Here is an 18998-nt window from a genome sequence, read left to right as displayed (position 1 = left end):
GTAGCCACCCCTGACTGCAATGCTCTTCTGCCCCATGTCGGCTCTCTGCCTGGGAAACTCCTACCCATTCTTCAAGATCCAGTGCAAATGTCACGACCTTCTCTCCATCCCTAGCAGTCCCTTGCTCCCTCCCCATCTTCCTGCAGCATTCTGTCTACCTAGTTTCCAGAGCACTCATAGCGTGATTAGCTATTTATTTGTCTCCTCACTTGACTACAATTCCCTAGAAGCACAGACAGTGTTTTATTCTTCTCCTTGTCTCCAGAATCCAGCACAGGAGACTGGTCAACAAACATGTGTGGAATCAACATACTGAATGGACTACAACCGGCAGCCTTCAAATGAAAACAGACCTTTCCCAGGAGATAAGGATGTAGGACTAGGAATCAGGATGCTTGGGTTCTTTTTTTCTTTTTAATTTTTTTTGTTGTGAATTTATTTTTGAGAGAGAGAGAAAGACAGAGTACGAGTTGGGGGAGGGGCAGAGAGAGGGGGGACACAGAATCCGAAGCAGGCTCCAGGCTCTGAGCTGTCAGCACAGAGCCCAACACGGGGCTCAAACTCGCGGACCGTGAAATCATGACCTGAGCCGAAGTCGGACGCTTAGCCGACGGAGACTCCCAGGCATCCCAGGATGCCTGGGTTCTATTTGTGATGGGCTCAGTTGCTATGTGACCGTGTGTAAACACTGCCCCCTCTCTGGGCCTGAGGGGGGTGGATCTGGTCATTTCTAAGGCAGGACACAGCCCCTTCTCAGGGTCTGAGGGTGAGCAGACCTGGAGGGGGTTTGCAGGAAGCAGTGTTTGGGGGTGGCTGCAGACTGGCAGGAGCAGCTGGAAATGAGGGCTGAGGTCACTGAGACTGAGGGGCTGCCAGGAGACGCCACCACGTCAGCAGCCACTGCTGGGCCACTGGGCTGGGAGAGTACGTGGGAGCCCCGGACACGGAGGAGGGAGGCCTGGGACGGGAGCAGAGGTTGGAACCATACAAACCAGAAAGAGGAGAAAGACGGAACAAAACAAAATACTGACTGTAGAAAATCAATTTCTGGTCAGCCTCCCATTCATTCATTCATTCATTCATTCATTCATTCATTTCACACATTCACTCACTGTTTATTCACAGATTTCCTGAGTTCAGGGGCTCTTAGATCATTAGAGAGGTTGAGGCCCAAAGTCAGGAGATGACTGATTCCAGGTCACATGGGGAGTTACTGGCAGGTCTAGAACAAACAGCCCAAGCGCCTGCCTTCTCAGTTATGCCAAACCGCGGTGCAACTGACAGCCAGTTGTGCGCCTCACTGGCCAGCCCAGCAACCCCTCTGCGCTGTCACCTCCTCGGCGGGGGACCTGGAGAGCCCAGCAGTCCTGCCAGGAACAGCGATCTCTTTCAGGTAGCAAAAGAGCACTAGGGTGATCCTCAGCCGTGTCAGAACCTGGCTCCTTGTGGAGCGGCTTGATTGGATGAGCCTTGGACTCGGAGAAGATGGTTCTGAATTCAAGTCCCTGGAGACTATCTTTTTTTTTTTTTTTTCTGGATGAATTTAGAAAGTCATTCATCTTTCAGAGTCTGTTTCCTCATCCATAAAATGGAGATAGATAATTATCCCTCACAGGATGATGTGGTGAGGTTTAGATGAGATGATATGTGTGATCATGCATAAAAGGCATCAGTAACTGTCTTGTGAATAAATAAGATGGGACGTAAAATAGCAGCCCTGTCAGTGGCCGGCTGGCCTGGCACTCACAGCTAGGCCGTGGCATTCTCCGAGCGAACATGAACGTCAACACTAGACAAGGTCGCAGTAACCGTGACACGGCAAGACAAAGATATACCACTCCACAATCACGCCTGAATACAGACAAAATCGTAAAAATGACCAACATCCTCCTCTCTCGGGAACACGAGTGATGAGGCGGCTTCTTTACCAATTATAGACTTAGTTCTCCATTCTTCCCTGTCTTAGATGAAAAGATACCTAATCACTGGATTGCCTCTGCCTTCCGACAGCACTTGGGGAGAGCCAGACTCCTGCTTGCAATCAGCCCCTGTCAGCACCCTCTGACCCACCCCAAGCTGCCACAAGGGGCTCCATGTCCTTCAAGCAGCAAGTAATACAAGTCCAACTTTGCTTGACTACAGATGTGCCCCTAGTGGTCCTTTGCTATGGGGCATTAACAAAGATTTAAATAATGGGAGTTCAGCCCCCATGATAGAACAGCGGAGGAACACTCACACACACACACACACACACACACACACACACACACACACACACCATGTCTGTATCTGTATATGCATATGCATATACATTAAATATATATTAGCTTTTTGTCTCAAGGATCTTTCCCTCAAATCATACAGTATGGGTGACTTACTATTCCGTTTATAAGTGAAATTGGCCATTTGGTCTCACAAGGCTCTGATAAAATTTGGAAAATAACCATCATAGGCAAGGAATGGAGACATGGGAGTCAATATTTATGGAAATTTTACCATGTGCCAGACTTCATCTCATTTAGTCCTTATAGCCATTCTGTGTGTGTGCGTGTTGGGGGCGGGGGGGAAGGTACAGTATTGTTCCCTGCAGTTTACAGATCGGGAAACTGAGGCTTGCAGAAGCTCGGTAAATGTTTGGCCAGGATTTGAAGCCCATGCTCCTTACACCCAGCCAGTGAGCTCCTCTACCCTCCCAAGGAAAAAGGGATGAGCAGAGCTGGGCCCACTCTGTCCCCCTGTCTCTGCATGCCCTGGCAACCAGGCCCCCTAAATCTGACTTTTCTCAACCCAGAGACCCCACAGTCAGGCCTAATAATTAGTCTAAGTAAAGCATAATCCATTAGAGATCAGAAGCCCTTAGTGCATTCTCATTTTATTAGTGGGGAAACTGAGGCCCAGGGAAGTAAGTCCCCTCCCCTGCCTGGGCTTCCTCTGGCGGTTGCCATAGGGACAATGCCACATGTCCCCTCCCAACTCAGTTTTCAGTGATATCCCTTTGGTAGCTTGACATCATCGATGGTATGAGTATTTACACCGTGGATATTGGAAAATGCTATAAATCAGGGTTTTTGTTTGTTTTTATTCCTTCTGAAGAGAGCCAGTTAAGACATTTACTAGCACACCACCGGCTTCCTCCTTTCTATAAGGAAAAGGAATCGTAAACATGAGTGGGGATCTGTTTGGGAACAGCTCCCATCAGACGGCAGGCGAACTGAACCTCAGCCTGGCATGGCTGTGATCTTATCACTAACATCCATATGCTTTGTGATTTATTTGTGTCAGAACGATCTGAGGGTCTTGATGAAAATGCTTCCTGGGCACCACTGAATCAGGCGCTCTGGAGGTCGGGCTCCAGAATCTCATTTCAACAGGTCTCCTCGGGTGACTTACTGGCTCCTGAGTTTGAGTACCACAGCTCCACATCCCCACTGCCATATCACATGATGCCTCAGACACAGAGGGCAGAGTTTAGGCCCACAAAAATACGCAGTTCAGCCTCTGTACTTGAATGCTCACCATGTGCTAGCTGAGGGCGCGTGAAGACAGTCCCAGGTCTTCTTCCTGCTTCCCTGTCTCTGAGGCGATGTAGACAGTGCATGGGTGCATTGACACTGGAATCGGGCAGAATTCCAGCCATGTCACCTCCCAGAGACTTCCACGTAAGTTTGCTGGGAAGTTCCAGTAGAATCTATTAATACATAGAAAATGTACAGCTAATTGTTAATCATCCCAACAATTTGAAGCAGAAGAATTGAGTTACAGTCCTGAATATGGTCTCCACTAGATGTGTGATCTAAGGCAAGTCCCTTCACCTCTCTGATGTACAGCATCTTTCCTAGAGGTTTGTAAGACTCAAAGGAAATAACACTGGGAAAATGGACTCGTTTAAATAATGCTAGATACACATTTATTTCCTTAGCTCCCTCACCTTTGCAGGTGCGCTTGGGACTGTCTCCCTCACCAGCCTGTGAGCACCTCAGAGCGAGCCCTGGGCTCACCCATCTGTCTGTGTCCCACACATAATAAGTATTTCCCACAGGTCTGTGACTGAATATGAAGGTATGACCTACAGATTGATATAGACAGATAAAGCCTCTCGCACACAGATGCACATCGATACTGGTATGCAATTATTCATAAAGAGGTGACATGGAATTATAAACAGAGCACAGGGCTTGAGGTCAGGAGTTTCGAGTACTAGGGTGGGAAACTATCTACCACTGCATAATAAATTATCACAAATTTAGGGGCTTAAAACAATACATATTTACGATCTCACAGATCCTGTAGAGCAGGAATCCGACTGTAGCTTAGTTGAGCCCTCTACCTAGGGGCTCACAAATCTGCAGTCAAGGAGTTATCCAGGGCTGCCATTTCATCTGAGGCTCAACTGGGGAAGGATCTGTTTCCTCACTCACTCATTCATTAACAGAATTCAGTTCCCTGCAGCTGTAACACCGAGAGCTTCACCTTCTTGCTATCAGTCAAAGGCTGCCCTCAGCAACTGGACTTGCCTGCAGTTCCTTGCCATGTGGGCCTCCCAACATAGGCATCCCACAAGACGGCGGCTTGTTTCTCAAAGCCAGCCGGGGACTTAGAAGAGAGAGACTCCAGTGAGATGGGTGCTATAGTTTTTAAGTCATGTAACCGTGTAGCCACTTGTGATAATGTATATTCCATCCATTCCATCACCTTTGCTATATTCTATCAGTTAGAAGCAAGTCCCAGACCCTGCCCACACTCAGGCGGGGGGAATTACACAAAGCCGTGAATGCCAGCAGGTCCCTCCGCCACAGGAATTCAGATGAACCTTATGAAGGATCTTCCTTGTAAAGCTGGCAGACAGTAGAAGTCTGAGAAACCTTCTAACCATTTCACTTTCCGAAGGAGAGAATGGAAGCCCAGAGAGACTGAGTCACCAATAAGTACACAGCGGAATCAGACTGGAATCTAGACCCCCTGACTGCCAATGTTCACTATACTGCTTCTCTCCCTGCTCACTGTCAGGACTTGGGGGCCAACAGACAAACATTTATGATGCTTTGAAGATGTAGCTCAGTGGACATTGGAATGTCATGGAACACCTACAGAATAAATCCAAATTCTTAGCATGACATTCAAGATCTTTGGACTACCTGGCCCCACAAAGCTTTCTCATCTCACCTTTTACTACCCCCCAGTATGTTCCATCACAGAACTATTTGCAGCTTTTCTACCCAGAATGCCTTTCTCTTTCTATGCCTAGAAAACAAACAAACAAACAATAAGTAAACCTAGAGTCCCAGCTCAAATGCCACCTTCTCTGTGAAACCCTCCCCAATTCTTGTAGGCAGAATTAACCACTCCCTCCAATCCGCTCTCTTAGGATTTTGTTCAGGCTCCTCTGCACCCCTTTGCATAGGTATGAAGGTTGTTTTGAGTTCTATTTTCTCCTGTGAAACTAGGATCGTAGAGAAGGGTGATTAGAAAGATGTGAAACAAATGTGGTTAAACGAATCTATCCTGCCAGCTGGCCTTGTCAAGAGACCACCACAGCCTGTCCTGCTGAAACACCACCAAGGCTAATGAGAGTATTTATTTCAAAGTAGATGTCTCCAGAAGCTCACTGCAAGTCAAGAAAAGGCTAGCTAGATCCCCACCCAATTACATTTTCCTCGGTAGTTCTCTTAGCCCTGTGCTCTGATGGGTAAAGCTTTACTGATTGATTGAACAGAACTGGGCAGAATTCAACAGTCGTACTTGATGTATACCAAAGGCTAGCCTATTGTAAGAGTTCAGGTTACAGAGACAAATAAGACAAGAAGAGGGCATGGAAAATCTAAAGCACATGGGCTTTAGAATCAAGAAAGTTTGATTCATCTCAGTTCTATGACCTGGAGCAAGTAATTTAACTTCTCTGACCTTAGTTTCCACAGCTAAACAGGGGATAACAATGTATACTTCCTAAATAGTGCTGTGTGGATTACATGAAAGGATATATATGCCTGGCACATGGCCGGTGCAGTGCCCCTGACCCATCCACAGGGAATCACTAGCTACACGGCAATGCTTCTCATCGGCTATGATGAACGCTGGTAGGAAGTGCTGGGAGAGCAGAGTGAATTGAGCGACTCATTCTACTGTGCAGAAAAGGAGGGAGGGGCACCTGGGTGGCTCACTGGCTTAAGCTGCCTGCTCTTGATTCCGGCTCAGGTCATGGTCTCACAGTTGGTGAGATTGAGCCTGTGTGGGGCTCTGTGCTGTCAGCACACAGCTCGCATGGGATTCTCCCTCTCCCTCTCTCTCTCTCTGCCCCTCCCAACTCGTGCATGCTTTCTCTCTCTCTCTCTCTCTCTCAGAATAAATAAATTAAAAAAAAAAAAAAAAAAAAAAGGAGGAAGAGGCTTCAAACAGGATGAGCAGGAATGGCCAGGAGGACATTCCAGGCAAAAGGCACAGCAAGCACAGAAGCAGGCTGTCCTAATACCCAGTCTTGGTTTTGTCTGCTTCCAGATTAGGCAGCCTCTAGACCCTGAAGTTAACAGAGAGGTAAGACAGCATCTTCCTTCTGTGACAGATGACTGACATTTTTATTTCTTTGCCATACCGGGGAAAGTGCCTTCTCTCTCAACCAGAAATATGAGATAATCCAATTTGCAGCTAACTTAATGCTGAGAATTGAAATGCACTGAATTCTAAAGTTCTGATTCTAAGAAGAATGTCAAATGAGGCTCACTCCCAGTGCCTGCGATACAATTTTAAAAATATATTTTACGGACTGTGATGCCATTAAATTGAGACATATTAGAACCTGTGTGTGATCGAGTTGCTGTGGGAATGCTTAGAACCTTCCAACATTTTACATCCATAATTGCATGACCTTAATCTCTTACACCCCCAGAATTGTAGAATGTTAGCTATGGAAGACCCCACTGAAGTTCGACCTCCACATCTTCCTGATGGAGAAACCCGGGCCAAGACATGGGGAATGAAACTGCCTCAGACCATACAGCAAAATCCTTAATTTCTGACACTGGAATGTAGGCCCCTCATCATTAAGCCCAGAGCTCTTTCTCCTGCACGATGGTTACCTACTCCAGAGGGGCTGTTAAAAGTTTAGGATGGGTCTTTTCAAGTTGTGTATTTCAGTATGTTTTGAAAAGGTTTCATTTCCTTTGGGTCCAATTGGCTGTTTTTAACAAGGTCGATACTAAAGAGGTTTTATCATACCTCAGGCTCTTGACCATATCCTTAGTACTTGGGTCCTGAAGGTGATAGAATCTTAAAGTAGAAAGGGATCTTAGAGGTTTATCTTGTTGTCTCCCCTTCCACCAGAGAAATAGCCTTCTTGAGCACTTCCTGTAGTATGTTCAGTTCTCCCAAGGAAATTTATCCTGTCGTGTGGCCAGGACTCCATGTTTCAGCGAGAACTGTTTCTCTGTCTACTCTGCCCAGAAGAGAAAGAGAAGGAAGGAGAGGGTGCTTACTTACTTGCACTGTTTGGGTACCAGGCACATGTATGGGGGGCTTAAATATATCACCTCATTTAGTTCTTAAAATGTCTCTGTAAAGTAGATGTGATCATCCCAATATATGAATGGGGAAAAAAAACTCAGTGAGTTTAAATAATGTGCTCAAGTTCATCCACAGTAAGTGGAAGAGCCAAGCCCATATGTAACTCTTTGGAATGTCCCGTCTCCCCTGCCTTCTGTCTCTCTTCCATAAAGCCTTTCAGCACGCTACACTACAACATCCTTTCATAAAAAAAAAAAAAAACAACTCTGCTTAAATGCCTTTGATGGCTCTTCAATACCCACTTGAGGTAAATCGTCCGAGCTCTTTAGCTTAACATCCAAGGCCCTTGACGATCTGGCTCCAGCTGGACTTTGCAGGCTCGCTTTCCTCCACTCTGCCAGCACATCCCAGGTTTTCCTTGAGGATGCCTTTCTGCCTGCACATGTCGCGCTTGCTGCCTGCCTGCCCTTCCCTTCTTCCTCTGCCTAAAGCTCCACTCAGCTGTCCCCTCCCTGGTGAGGCCTCCCAGGCTCTCTGCAGCATTATTCTTCTCCGCTTTCCCCCAGCACGGCATACACACCCCTTTCACACCGTTCTGGTCCTGCAGGGGCAGGGATTGTATTTTACTTTGCTTTGCATTCTCTGCTCTTGACATGTGATGGTAAATACTACAGATATTCATGGAACCGAACTGAGGCTTAATCCTTTCCTGGATGTGAGTCCTTCAGTTATTTGATGACCTCTCTAAGGCCTGCCCATGCCATTTTTTTCCTAGTTATTTCTTCTCCAGGCCAAATATTTCCAGCTCCTCCAGCTGTTTCTTGTAAAGTCTGATTTCCAGATTCTTATCATAGTGGTCATTTGCTTCTGGGTGACAATGTCAACATCCCTGTTTTAAAATGTGATGCCTATGGGGCACCTGGGTAGTTCAGTCGATTAAGCATCTGACTTCAGCTCAGGTCATGATCTCACAGTATGTGGTTCGAGCCCTGCATGGGGCTCTGTGCTGACAGCTCAGAGCCTGGAGCCTGCTTCGGGTTCTGTGTCCCCTCTCTCTGCTCCTCATGTTCTGTCTCTCTGTCTCTCAAGAATGAATAAACATTTAAAAAAAAATTTTTTTTTAAATGTGATGCCTAGGACAAAACTTAGAAGCCTGGATGAAGTCTGGTTACAGCAGAACAAGGTAAGAGGATTCCACCCTCTGATTTAGATGTAACATTTCTTTAACCATTACTGTGTGCCAGGAACCTCTCCCTAGTTTATTTTCTTGCACTCCTGCAATGATGTGACAAGGTGAGTGCTATTTTTCCTGTCTTATAGATGAGGATACTAGCCGTCTGGTAAGGTACTTTGAAAGCACATTAACTTAAAGGCACAAGCCCAGAGCACAAAGTGAGCTTGTGGCCAACTGATACCCTTAGCTCATTTTTATGTCTACTGTGGGCAAGTTTTTTGTTTTTGTTTTTGTTTTTTCTAGTTGTAACCAGCTAGTAACAGGCTTAAGAGCAACTGAGGACAGAAAGAACCAGTACCTCTAGAAGGCTGTGGAATCACAGCACAGAGAAAAGACAGGTTGGATTAATGACCAACTTCCTAACAATAACAGCCTTTATCTAGGAGCTCAGACAGAGCCTGGAATTTCTCAGCCACGTAACTTCCTGGAACCATTTTTATTTGGTATTTAATGGAAGGAAAAAGAGAAGAAGTGTCTTACTGAACAGTGAGATTTGGGTTCAGCACTCCTCTGCAAAGCCCTGAGACCACCAGAATCTGAGGGGCCAGTCTGGTTGGGGCCCTGTGAGTTACAGAGGAGGCAGTAAGGAGGCTGGTCTACGGCCTGGGCCTGTGAGGACCCCACTGCACACATCATTCCATAAATGTCTACTGAGAATTCCTGTGTTCCAGGTATGGTGAGGGGCTGGGCATGAAATGAAGAATGCAGAGTCAGTTCCAACCTTCTGGAGCTTATCATCAGGGAAGACAGGCACAGAAGCAGATGTGCACACGAGGTGGTAAGTATAACGAGGAAAGGATGTGCCCAGGCCACAAGGGGAGCACACGGAGGGACATTTAACCTGTCCTGGGTGAGGGTGGAAGACAAGGGATCAGGGAAACTGTGGCTTAACTGATGAGCAGGAGTTAACCTGGTGAGGCAGGAGGAGGAGTCAGAAGAAGTTCCAGGCGTGAGCAGAGGCAGATGCATAAAGTTCCCATAAAGTGGAAAAAATTACAAGCAGTTTCGTGTTTAATTACACTTCAAGAGGCTGGGGGGTATCCGGGATTATTAGGTGTGTGTTGTGTGTTAGACACTGCAATAAAACACTCACATACCAAACACATTATTTCAGATCATTAACTCACTGTGTGACCTTGAGTGAGTGAATGCCCTTCTCTGGGCCTCACTAATAAAATGAAGACTCGATGAATTCCAAGGTGCCATCTCATCTCGGGTCTGGCATGACCTGAGGGGCAGGCATTCTAATCTATGGTCTGTCTGCCATGTTTACAGAAACGCTAGTCGGGTTAATGGAGCACAATGGCCCGGCTTTCCCAAGCTACAGGCAGCGTATTCAGCAGGAAGTAAATTCTGTTCGTCTTGAAAATGTTTACCAAGCATCTAATGTGTGCAGGATTCAGAAAAGACAAAGATTAAACTTGCTGTCTGGCAGGGTGGGCTACGATAAATGCCATTGGCAAGGTCAGATGGTGAGCCGTAGGGAGCTCAGGGTTGGGAGAGATCAGAGCCAGCTTGGCTTCCTGGAGGAGAAGGCATTTGTGATGGGCCCAGGGTGCACAGATTGTCAGGGAAGAGGCTGAGCAGAGGCATTCCAGGCAAGGGAAGCAGCAAGAGCCTGACAAGCCAATCAACAACAGTACTTCCGCATCCCCCACCAACTGCCCCACTCCCCGCTGCACGTCCTCTGCTCACCCCACCCTACCCACTCTCAGGATTCTTAACTGACAGTTGAGACTCTCCAGAACAAAGCCTCCTTCTCTCTGTCCAGCTCACTGACCCATGTTGCTCCTACGTAAACCTCTGCTCCAGCCACACAAAGCTACCTGCCATTTCTTAAATGCTCCCTCAGTTTTCTGCCCCTATCTCACTCTGCATTTCCAGACAAAGCCCCCTTCCCCAATACTCTCTCCTCTGCCTCTCACTTTCCTACCCATCATTCAAGGTCCACCTAGAATACCACCTCCTCTATAAATCTGCAAGTCTATAAATCTACAAAGCCTCCCTGAATCTCTTCCAAAAAACACTGCAACATTTTGACTGCATTTCCCTCCTGGCACTGAGCCCTTCCTGCCTTGTACTGTAATACCTTTCCTTGTGAACCGTAAGCTCTGTGAGGGGAATGCCATGCCATGTGGGTGTCTCTCCCAAGGGTCTTGCACAGGGGCACTCAGTGACAGACCGGACGGGCAGCTCCCCGGCACACGCACAGGCCGTGAGCAAAGTGGTCAGAGGGAGAGGTTAAACAAACCTGCGCTTTGACCGGCATTTAAGGGGACCCGGAGTTCTGTCACCATTGGCTATCCAGCCGGCATCATTGCCCTAGACTTAGGTGAGGCATGGAGCTCGCCAACAGCCCCCACAGCTCGCTCTGTTATCTGGTCCTTGTAATTGCTTCCAGGACGTTCAGGGCTCCTGGTGAGTCTGATCAGAAAATTTCCAACCATTCTTCTGATGCCAAACTTAGTATGCAGATGAAATCTGTGTAAAGTGCCCATTTAATGATCTTAGGCGGCCTCGAAGCCGAAAAGGAGTCACAAAGGGCCAACAACCAAAAGAAGGTTTGAAAGGGAAAACATCCACATCAAGAAGGAGATGAAGAGTCTGACGCGTCTCAGTGCCCCTCACCCCAGCCCACCCCCACTTTCTTTAAGCACCAGAAGCCATCTCTTCCCTTTCCTTCACCAACTCTCCCTTGGGGCCGCTGTCCTCCCAACAGTGAAAATAAAATGTCAGACTGTGAAAGTAGACAACTGTTCCCTTGATTGTCAGTCCTGAAACAAGCATTCTTTCCTGCGGTCCCTTATGGAGGGCTCTGCCAGGTTCATTCCTTAATGTAATATATAAAACAGCAGGCTTGGGGTTTGCTAGCATTCCTTCTTAAAAAAAAAATTTTTTTTTTTTTTGCCGATTTTCTTCCCTCTCTGTTACTGCTGCACTTTTGGCCTTCTGCCCCTGTGAGACCCTTTCCAAGGGTGTCCTCACAGCCCAAACCTAGTGTCCATCTGCCTCTTGGTTTGAAAACTCCTTAGATCTCCTTTTTAGAAATTCCAACTTGAAACAATGAAACCTGTGATGCACTGTGCCCTGGGGCACTGAGTGGAATAAACGGGAAGTGTTCCCCTAAGGTGCCACAATGTGATATACTTCATACAGAGATATTCAGCAAGTGCCAGCACAGAGGAGGCAGCAATGAACTCTTCCTGGAAAGTGTCAGAGAAGTTTTGACCTGGAGATAAATAGAAGCAGGAATCCAAGAGATGATAGATGCCCCTTTTTTTTTTTTTTTTATTTTCTTGGCAAACATGCAGGGAGAGCTCCCTCCGAAGAAGTCTTGTCTGGGACATTGGAGCTACAGGTGTGAATAAGGTTCCTAATCCCAAGAAACTTTCAGCCTAGAAAAGGAATTTCGAAATGTACCCTAATAACAGCAAGACCACCACGTATCATGCCATGGAGTTACGGAACAAACCGTCAGCGGAGTTCACAGAGACTGTTTAAGAGAACGTGTCTCCCTGGATGGAGCACGCAGAATTCTAAGAGGGCCCCCAAGACTCCCAGCCCCTGGTCCATGCATCCTGCATAATCAGAGACAGTGCATCTGATAAATTTCACTCCTGAGGTTAGGTTTATGTAATGTGGCACGGTTGCCCTCGGGTAGGGAGGCTACCTGGGCTGGCCTGACCTAATGACAAGTTTTGTAAAAGCTCAGAGTTTTCTCTGACTGTTGAAGAATCAGAGAGATTGAGTGAGCAGGATTCAATGTGAAAGAGATTCTCTGTTGATGAGATGGAAGGGGGGCCATGTGGCAAGGACCTGAAAATAGTCCCCAGTTGACAGCCAGCAAGGCAATGGGGACCTCAGTCCTACAACCATAGAGAAAGGAATTCTGTCAAGGAGCTGAAGGAGCTTGTGGCACACACTTCCTTAGTCAAGCCTCCACATAACAAGGTAACCGGCCAACGCTTTGACTTTAGCCATCCGGTACTCTGAGCAGAGAACCCGGCCACACCACTCCACTCCAGGCTTCAGACCCACAGAACTGTGAGCTAATCAATGGTGGTGTTTTAAACTAAGTTTTAACTTAGTTTAGTTAGTGGTAACTTAGTTTTAACTTAGTGGTAATTTGCTATGAAGCAATAGGCACTTTCAGCACTGTCCTCTTGTTGGCTGTTTACATCCCAGCTTCCCAAATTGTGGGCTCCTTGGATTCAGGCCGTTATCTAATTATCCTTGTAAACTTAGGCTACTGATAAGACGGGTACTCCCTAAAATTCCTTCAAATGAATGTTTAAAGGAGACTCCGGGATGCAGATCAGGATCTGAATACACTCTGTGCATTCCCTCCTCCCAGAGATGGGGAGTCTGATCCCAAGCCCAATGCTCAGACAAGCGGGACCCGAAAGTTACCATGTTTTAAGTAATACCCACACCCTTCTCCGCAGGGCTCCTGGGATTTATATTTCACCAAAGATCTTAGCTATAGGTGAAAGCCAAATATATTTCAAGTCTTTGAACCTCATCTATTCATGTCCTGTGAAACATTGTTTTTAATATGAGATAAAAAAAATAACACAATGAACACTTGTATACCCTCCACCTAGCTAGCAAATAGTCAAAACTCCCTGCTTACTCTCCCTGATGGCTTTCCCAACCCCAGGCCCCTAGAGATCACCACTCCCTGGAATTTGTTACTGTTTCCGCGGTTGTCTTTATATTCTCCTACATGTGTATGTGTGTCCCTCAACAAAATTGATCCCGTTTTGCTTATTTTTAAACTTTATATAAATGGCAACATACTGCTTATCCTTTTTTTGTTATGCTATTTCTAAGCTGTTTTCATGTTATTACATGTAGCTCTAGATCAGGGGGTTGGCAAATTTTTCTATGAATGGCCAGAGAGTCAGTATTTCAGGCTTTGCAGGCCATAAGCCCACTATAGCACAAAAGCAGCCCATAGATAACCTGACTGGGTTCCAATAGACTTTTATTTTCATGTAAGTTGCATGTGTCATGAAAATATTAGTCTTCTTTTGATTTTTTTTCAACCATTTGAAAAGGTAAAAATCATTCTTACCTTCTGGGTCATACACAAAGAGAAGATCAGGCCAGATTTGGCCTAAGGACCAAAGATTGTTTGTCAATCTTGCTTTAGATCATTCATTCTTTTTTTTTTTTTTTTTAAAGTTTACTCATTTATTTTTTGAGAGAGAGTGAAAGAGAGTGCTCGTGAATGCACATAATGGAGGGGCAGACAGAGAATCCCAAGCAGGCTCCACGCAGGCTCCACACTGTCAGCACAGAGCCTGACGTGGGCCTCAATCTCACGAACTGCGAGATCATGACCTGAGCCGAAATCAACAGTCAGATGTTCAACCGACTGAGCCACCCAGGTGCCCCTAGATCATTCATTCTTATTGCTATAGAATATTCTGTTGATTTTACACCCATTAAAAAAATTACCAAATATTTACCAGGCTCAAGAAATATAGTAGGCACTGTTTTAGATCAGACATTGGTCCTGCTCCTAAGAAATTTACCGTGTAAGTAGCCAAGATAAGACTTGTTAACTGATAATGAGGTAGAAAGTGAGAAAGACCCTAATAGAGGTTTGAATGGCCTGCCACGAGGGCCAACAGGAATGGAAGCAGGAGAGCTCATTTCATATACGACCAGTGGCTGAGAAAATGGGCTCTAGAGACAGGCGACCTGGGTTCCCATCCTAACTCCACAATTTCCTAGCTGTGTGACCTTGGACAAGTTTCTTTACCTTTCTGTGCCTCAGTTTTCTCACCCGTGAGATGCAAATTATAGTCATGTTTACTGCGTAGGTTAGGAAAATTAAATTGTCACAAGAATTAAGACAGTACATGTAAAGCATGTGGAAAAGTGCCTGATTCACAGTAAGCATTACATAAATGTTATTTTTCTATTATTCAAGCTGGAAGATCATGGAAGGTTTTGTGGAGGCTGTATTAAATCAGAGTCTTAAAAGATGGGTAGAATAAGGACACAGAGAAATGGAGAGGGAGGCATTTTAGAAGACAGGGCAGTACATGGAAAAGCCCAGAATAGCAAAGGACAAGTGTAGAAAACTACCAGTGAACCATCTAAAGGAGAATGGAGACAAATGGATTTAGAAAGGAAAGTTGTGGCCAGATGATGGAGAGTCTTGAGTTCAAGGTTAAGGCGTTGGACTTGTCCTGTAAGTACTGAGGACTTACTAAGTTTTAGGATCTGGGGACTGACATGATGCTTCCCGTTCCTGGCAGCTGCAGGAGACAGGTTTGAGAGAAGAGTCAGAATTACATTACAATTCAGGTTGCCTGGGTGGCTCAGTCTGGTGGGCATCCGACTTTGGCTCAGGTCATGATCTCATGGTTCATGAGTTCGAGCCCCACGTTGGTCTCTGTGCTGACAGCTCAGAGCCTGGAGCCTGTTTCAGATTTTGTGTGTCCCTCTCTCTCTGCCTCTCCCCCACTCATGCTCTGTTTCTCTCAAAAATAAACAAACATTAAAAAAAAATTAAAAAAATAAGAATTACGTTACCACTCCAACAGTCCAGAGAATGAGGCCTTGACTAGGGAAGGTAAGGGTACTTTGGAAATGGATTGGATATGGAGGACAGGGAGGCATTTTAAAAAGTATTACCATGATGGGGCACCTGGGTGGCTCAGTCAGTTGAGCGCCTGTCTCTTTATTTTGGCTCAGGTCGTGATCCCAGGGTCTTGGGATCAAGCCCCATGTCGGGCTCTGTGCTGAGAGTGTGGAGCCTGCGTGGGATTCTCTCTCTCTCTCTCTCTCTCTCTCTCTCTCAGGATTCTCTCTCTCACCCTCTGCCCCTCCCCTTCTCACATGTATGCTCTCCCTCTCAAAAAAAATTTTTTTGAACTAAAAAAGAAAAAGCACTACCATGGCTTTAAGACTGGGTAACTGGGAGGATGGCCATGCCACTGCCTGAAACAGGGGACACAGATAGAAAAGGTTTAGGATGGAGAGTCGATTTTGGTTTGTAACCCATGAAGTTTAAGGACTCCATATGGAATTGACTAAAGGAACTGGGGCTGAGAACAAAAAGTGTTGGGGGAGAGGCCTGATGATCTAGACTAAAAGCTTTGGGTTAATCCTTCCAACAACTTGACGTGATTGGTACGTGATTGTCCCCCCTTCTATTCTAGAGAGGAAGAGACTGAAACCAGAGAAGTTAAGGCTAACCCCACAGTTCATAATCAACCACCCCACTCTACTGCCACTGCAGCTGGCTTCTCAGGGCTTCACCCTGGGACAGTCCCCCAGGGCCTTACTCAGAGACTATATGATGCAATTCCAGGAAGCCTGGACTATCTACCTTCCTGACTTTAGCAAATTAGAAGCAGGTATGAAGGGGATGGACATAATGACAGCAAGATAAGTGGCAGCTAAAAACCAGAAACTTTAAGAAACCATCTTGAGAACCCGGAAAGCATAGCATTCTGGGGCCATTTGTTAAGGTCCTTCACTCTTCAATATAGTCCTTCACTCTTCAATAGTCCAAGAGGATTTCTAAATAATAAAGCCTGATACTGCTACCAATTCATGTTCATAATGAATCAAGAAAATAGTTTTTTTTTTCTGTATACTTAGGATGGCTAAGAGGTTTCTAATACACCTTTAAAAGATTTTCATCTGTTATGGATACTTTTTCTTTTTTTTTTTTTTTTTTTTTTTTTTTTTTGAGAGGGAGAGAGAGAGAACACGACTGGGGAAGAGGGGCAAAGGGAAAGAGAGAGAGAGAGAGAGAGAGAGAGAGAGAGAGAGAGAGAGAGAGAAAATTCTGAGCAGGATTTACACTCAGCGTGGAGCCTGATGCCGGGCTCGTGACCCAGGATCATGACCCCAGCCAAAATCAAGAGTCTGACACTCAACTGACTGAGCCACCCAGGTGCCCCACTTTCCTTTTCTAATGTTAAAGGAACAGACTCTCAGCACTCTGGGGGAACTTCTCTTCAAAAGCAGCTTTGCCGACAGCAGAGGTTTTGAGGTTTTGATTCGATTGTTTCTCCTCTCACTGTCTAAAGAACTCCACAAGTATGTGAAGGATACCCTTTAGAGGACCCTCTGCCAGGATTCCCAGGCCTACTCAGTCTGTCATAGGAACTCCTTCCCTTCCTCTCATCTTCCTCCCTGACTTGCTTCTCAGAAAATAGGCAGTAAGAGGTAACAGCGTGCTGGGGTCAGAAGGAGCAGTAGCATCCACAGCAAACATGAGCAAAATCCTCGGGACACAGGGCCCAGTGGAAATAAAGGAATAAAACGCTTGCCGTCAGGTGGTGAGGCGATACCAAATTAGGAAGAAAAAGACCAGAGTCATCTGTGTCCCAGCGCTGCTGCTTAGCTGCCCTGCACTCTCCTGTTATTATCCCTCTGCCTGGAATGCCAGTGCCTTGTGAACATACCCCTCAAGGCCTGGCTTGGGTCTTGAGAGCTCCTTCTGAACCGCAAATCTGATTAAGTTGCTCCCCTCTTTAACACTTTAATAACTTCTCAGTGCCTGTAGCAGGGGTATTTGTGAACCTTGCGGTCTCAAGACCCCTTTCCACTCTGAAAAATTATTGAGGACCTCTAAGGGGCTTTTTTATGTGCAGTTTGTTGCTTCCATCAATATTTACCATATTAGAAATTAAAACTGAGAAATTTCTAAATCTGTAATTAATTTAAAAATTACAATAATCGACCCATTACATTAACATAAACACACTTTTTAAAAGTGTTTATTTCTTTTTGAGAGAGAGAGAGACAGAGCGTGAGCAGGGGAGGGGCAGAGAGAGAGACACAGAATCCGAAGCAGGCTCCAGGTTCTGAGCTGTCAGCACAGAGCCCGATGTGGGGCTTAAACTCACAAACCATTAGATCATGACCTGAGCGGAAGTCAGAGGGTTAACTGACTGAGCCACCCAGGCACCCCATCATAAACACATTTTTAATGAAAATTATATTTTCTGCAAAAAAAAAAAATATTAATGAGAAGAGTAGAATCTTACATTCGTGCAAATCTCTTTAACGCCTGGCTTAAAAGAAGACATCTGGATCCTAAAGTCTGTTTCTGCATTTAAGTTGTTGCAATATCGTATGTCCTATATTCTATGGAATACTTCTCTGTACACTCGTGAGAGAATGGGTGGAAAAAGCAAACTACATTTAGCATTATTCTGGAAGTAATTGGGAGCTCACGGACCCGGGAAAGGATCTGAGGGACACCCAGGGGTGCCAGGACCAGACGATGAAAACCACTGGCCTACAAGGTAAATTCTAAGGTCGACATACAAGGACATCCAGTGTCATTCTAGATCGACAAGACCTCGTCCCAGGTTCTGGCTTCCTCTACCTGTCTAGCTTCAGCTGCATCATCACCATTCCCGCGTGTCTCCCACACTCCTGTCACACCACTCACACCAGCCAGTCATACGGTGTCATGTCTTTATGCCTTTGCATCCAACCTTCTCTCCGCCCGAAATTAGCTTTCCCCTTGCAGGCTCTTTCAAAAGCCAACTTGGATGTGTCGCGCCTCCTGTGACCCACCAGGAACAGAGCTGACCGCTCCCTGCAGGCAGAGCACAGGCTTCGATCAATGTCCACGACTGAGTCATTCACTGGCTGGGTGACCTTGGACAAGTGGTTTCACCTCACTCTAGGTATTATCCGGGCTGGATGCGGCTGTTAACCCAGAGGGCTAGTGGGCACTGAAAGAATGACCTGGCTCAATGCGGGCTTGTTGAATGGGTGAGCCATGAGGGGACCGTGGGAGCTTATACTTAACTGAGCATCTACTTACCCGGTCCCTGCACTGTCCTGTGGGCTTTACAAGCATGAACCTCACGCCAGCCCCTTGGATGACAGATGAGCACCCTGGGGGAGAGGAGCGAGGTCACTCGCTCAAGGTCATCCATCACACAGCTGGTCAGCAGCAGGGCGGGGACTCGAGCCCCGGGGCGCCTCCTCTGCGCCAGAGGCGGCGCCCTGCGTCAGCAGGCCTTCGGGGACGAGACCTGGCGGCTCTTGGGCCCACCGTGCCGCCCACGGGCGCCTGCGCCGCCTCGGAGCGGGTGACCGGCGGCGGAAGGACTCGAACCCGAGCACGCAGCCTTGGCCGGGCCTCAGTTTACCCGTCCGGGAGATGCGGCGCGGAGAGACGGGCCCGACGCGGGCCGGGCCCCCGGGCGGAGGGCGGGAGGCGGCCGGGACTAGCGGGGCCGGGCCGCTCGGTGGCGCCCTCCCCGCGCAGCCCCGCCCC

The 18998-nt window shown here is 46.8% G+C and overlaps 2 long non-coding RNA genes across 3 annotated transcripts; one reads left to right on the top strand and one right to left on the bottom strand.

The window, feature by feature from the left end:
* Positions 1-689: 689 nt before the first annotated feature.
* On the top strand, positions 690-11486 carry LOC109502264. Of its 2 annotated transcripts, none has more exons than XR_002744435.2 (4): positions 690-1393; positions 8632-8677; positions 9400-9506; positions 11240-11486. It is a non-coding gene; the product is annotated as an uncharacterized LOC109502264 (long non-coding RNA). The 2 variants fall into 2 exon arrangements; XR_002744434.2 differs by having other exon boundaries at positions 693-766.
* On the bottom strand, positions 3068-18995 carry LOC111561717. The gene is made up of 3 exons (XR_002744432.2): positions 18540-18995; positions 7210-7426; positions 3068-3688 (listed from the first exon to the last, which is right to left on the bottom strand). It is a non-coding gene; the product is annotated as an uncharacterized LOC111561717 (long non-coding RNA).
* Between the last annotated feature and the right edge of the window lie 3 nt (positions 18996-18998).

Source organism: Felis catus, chromosome C1, assembly GCF_018350175.1.
Source record: "Felis catus isolate Fca126 chromosome C1, F.catus_Fca126_mat1.0, whole genome shotgun sequence".
Lineage (NCBI taxonomy): Eukaryota > Metazoa > Chordata > Mammalia > Carnivora > Felidae > Felis > Felis catus.
The sequence above is the reverse complement of the archived record's forward strand: the minus strand, read 5'-3'. Positions and strand labels throughout refer to the sequence as shown.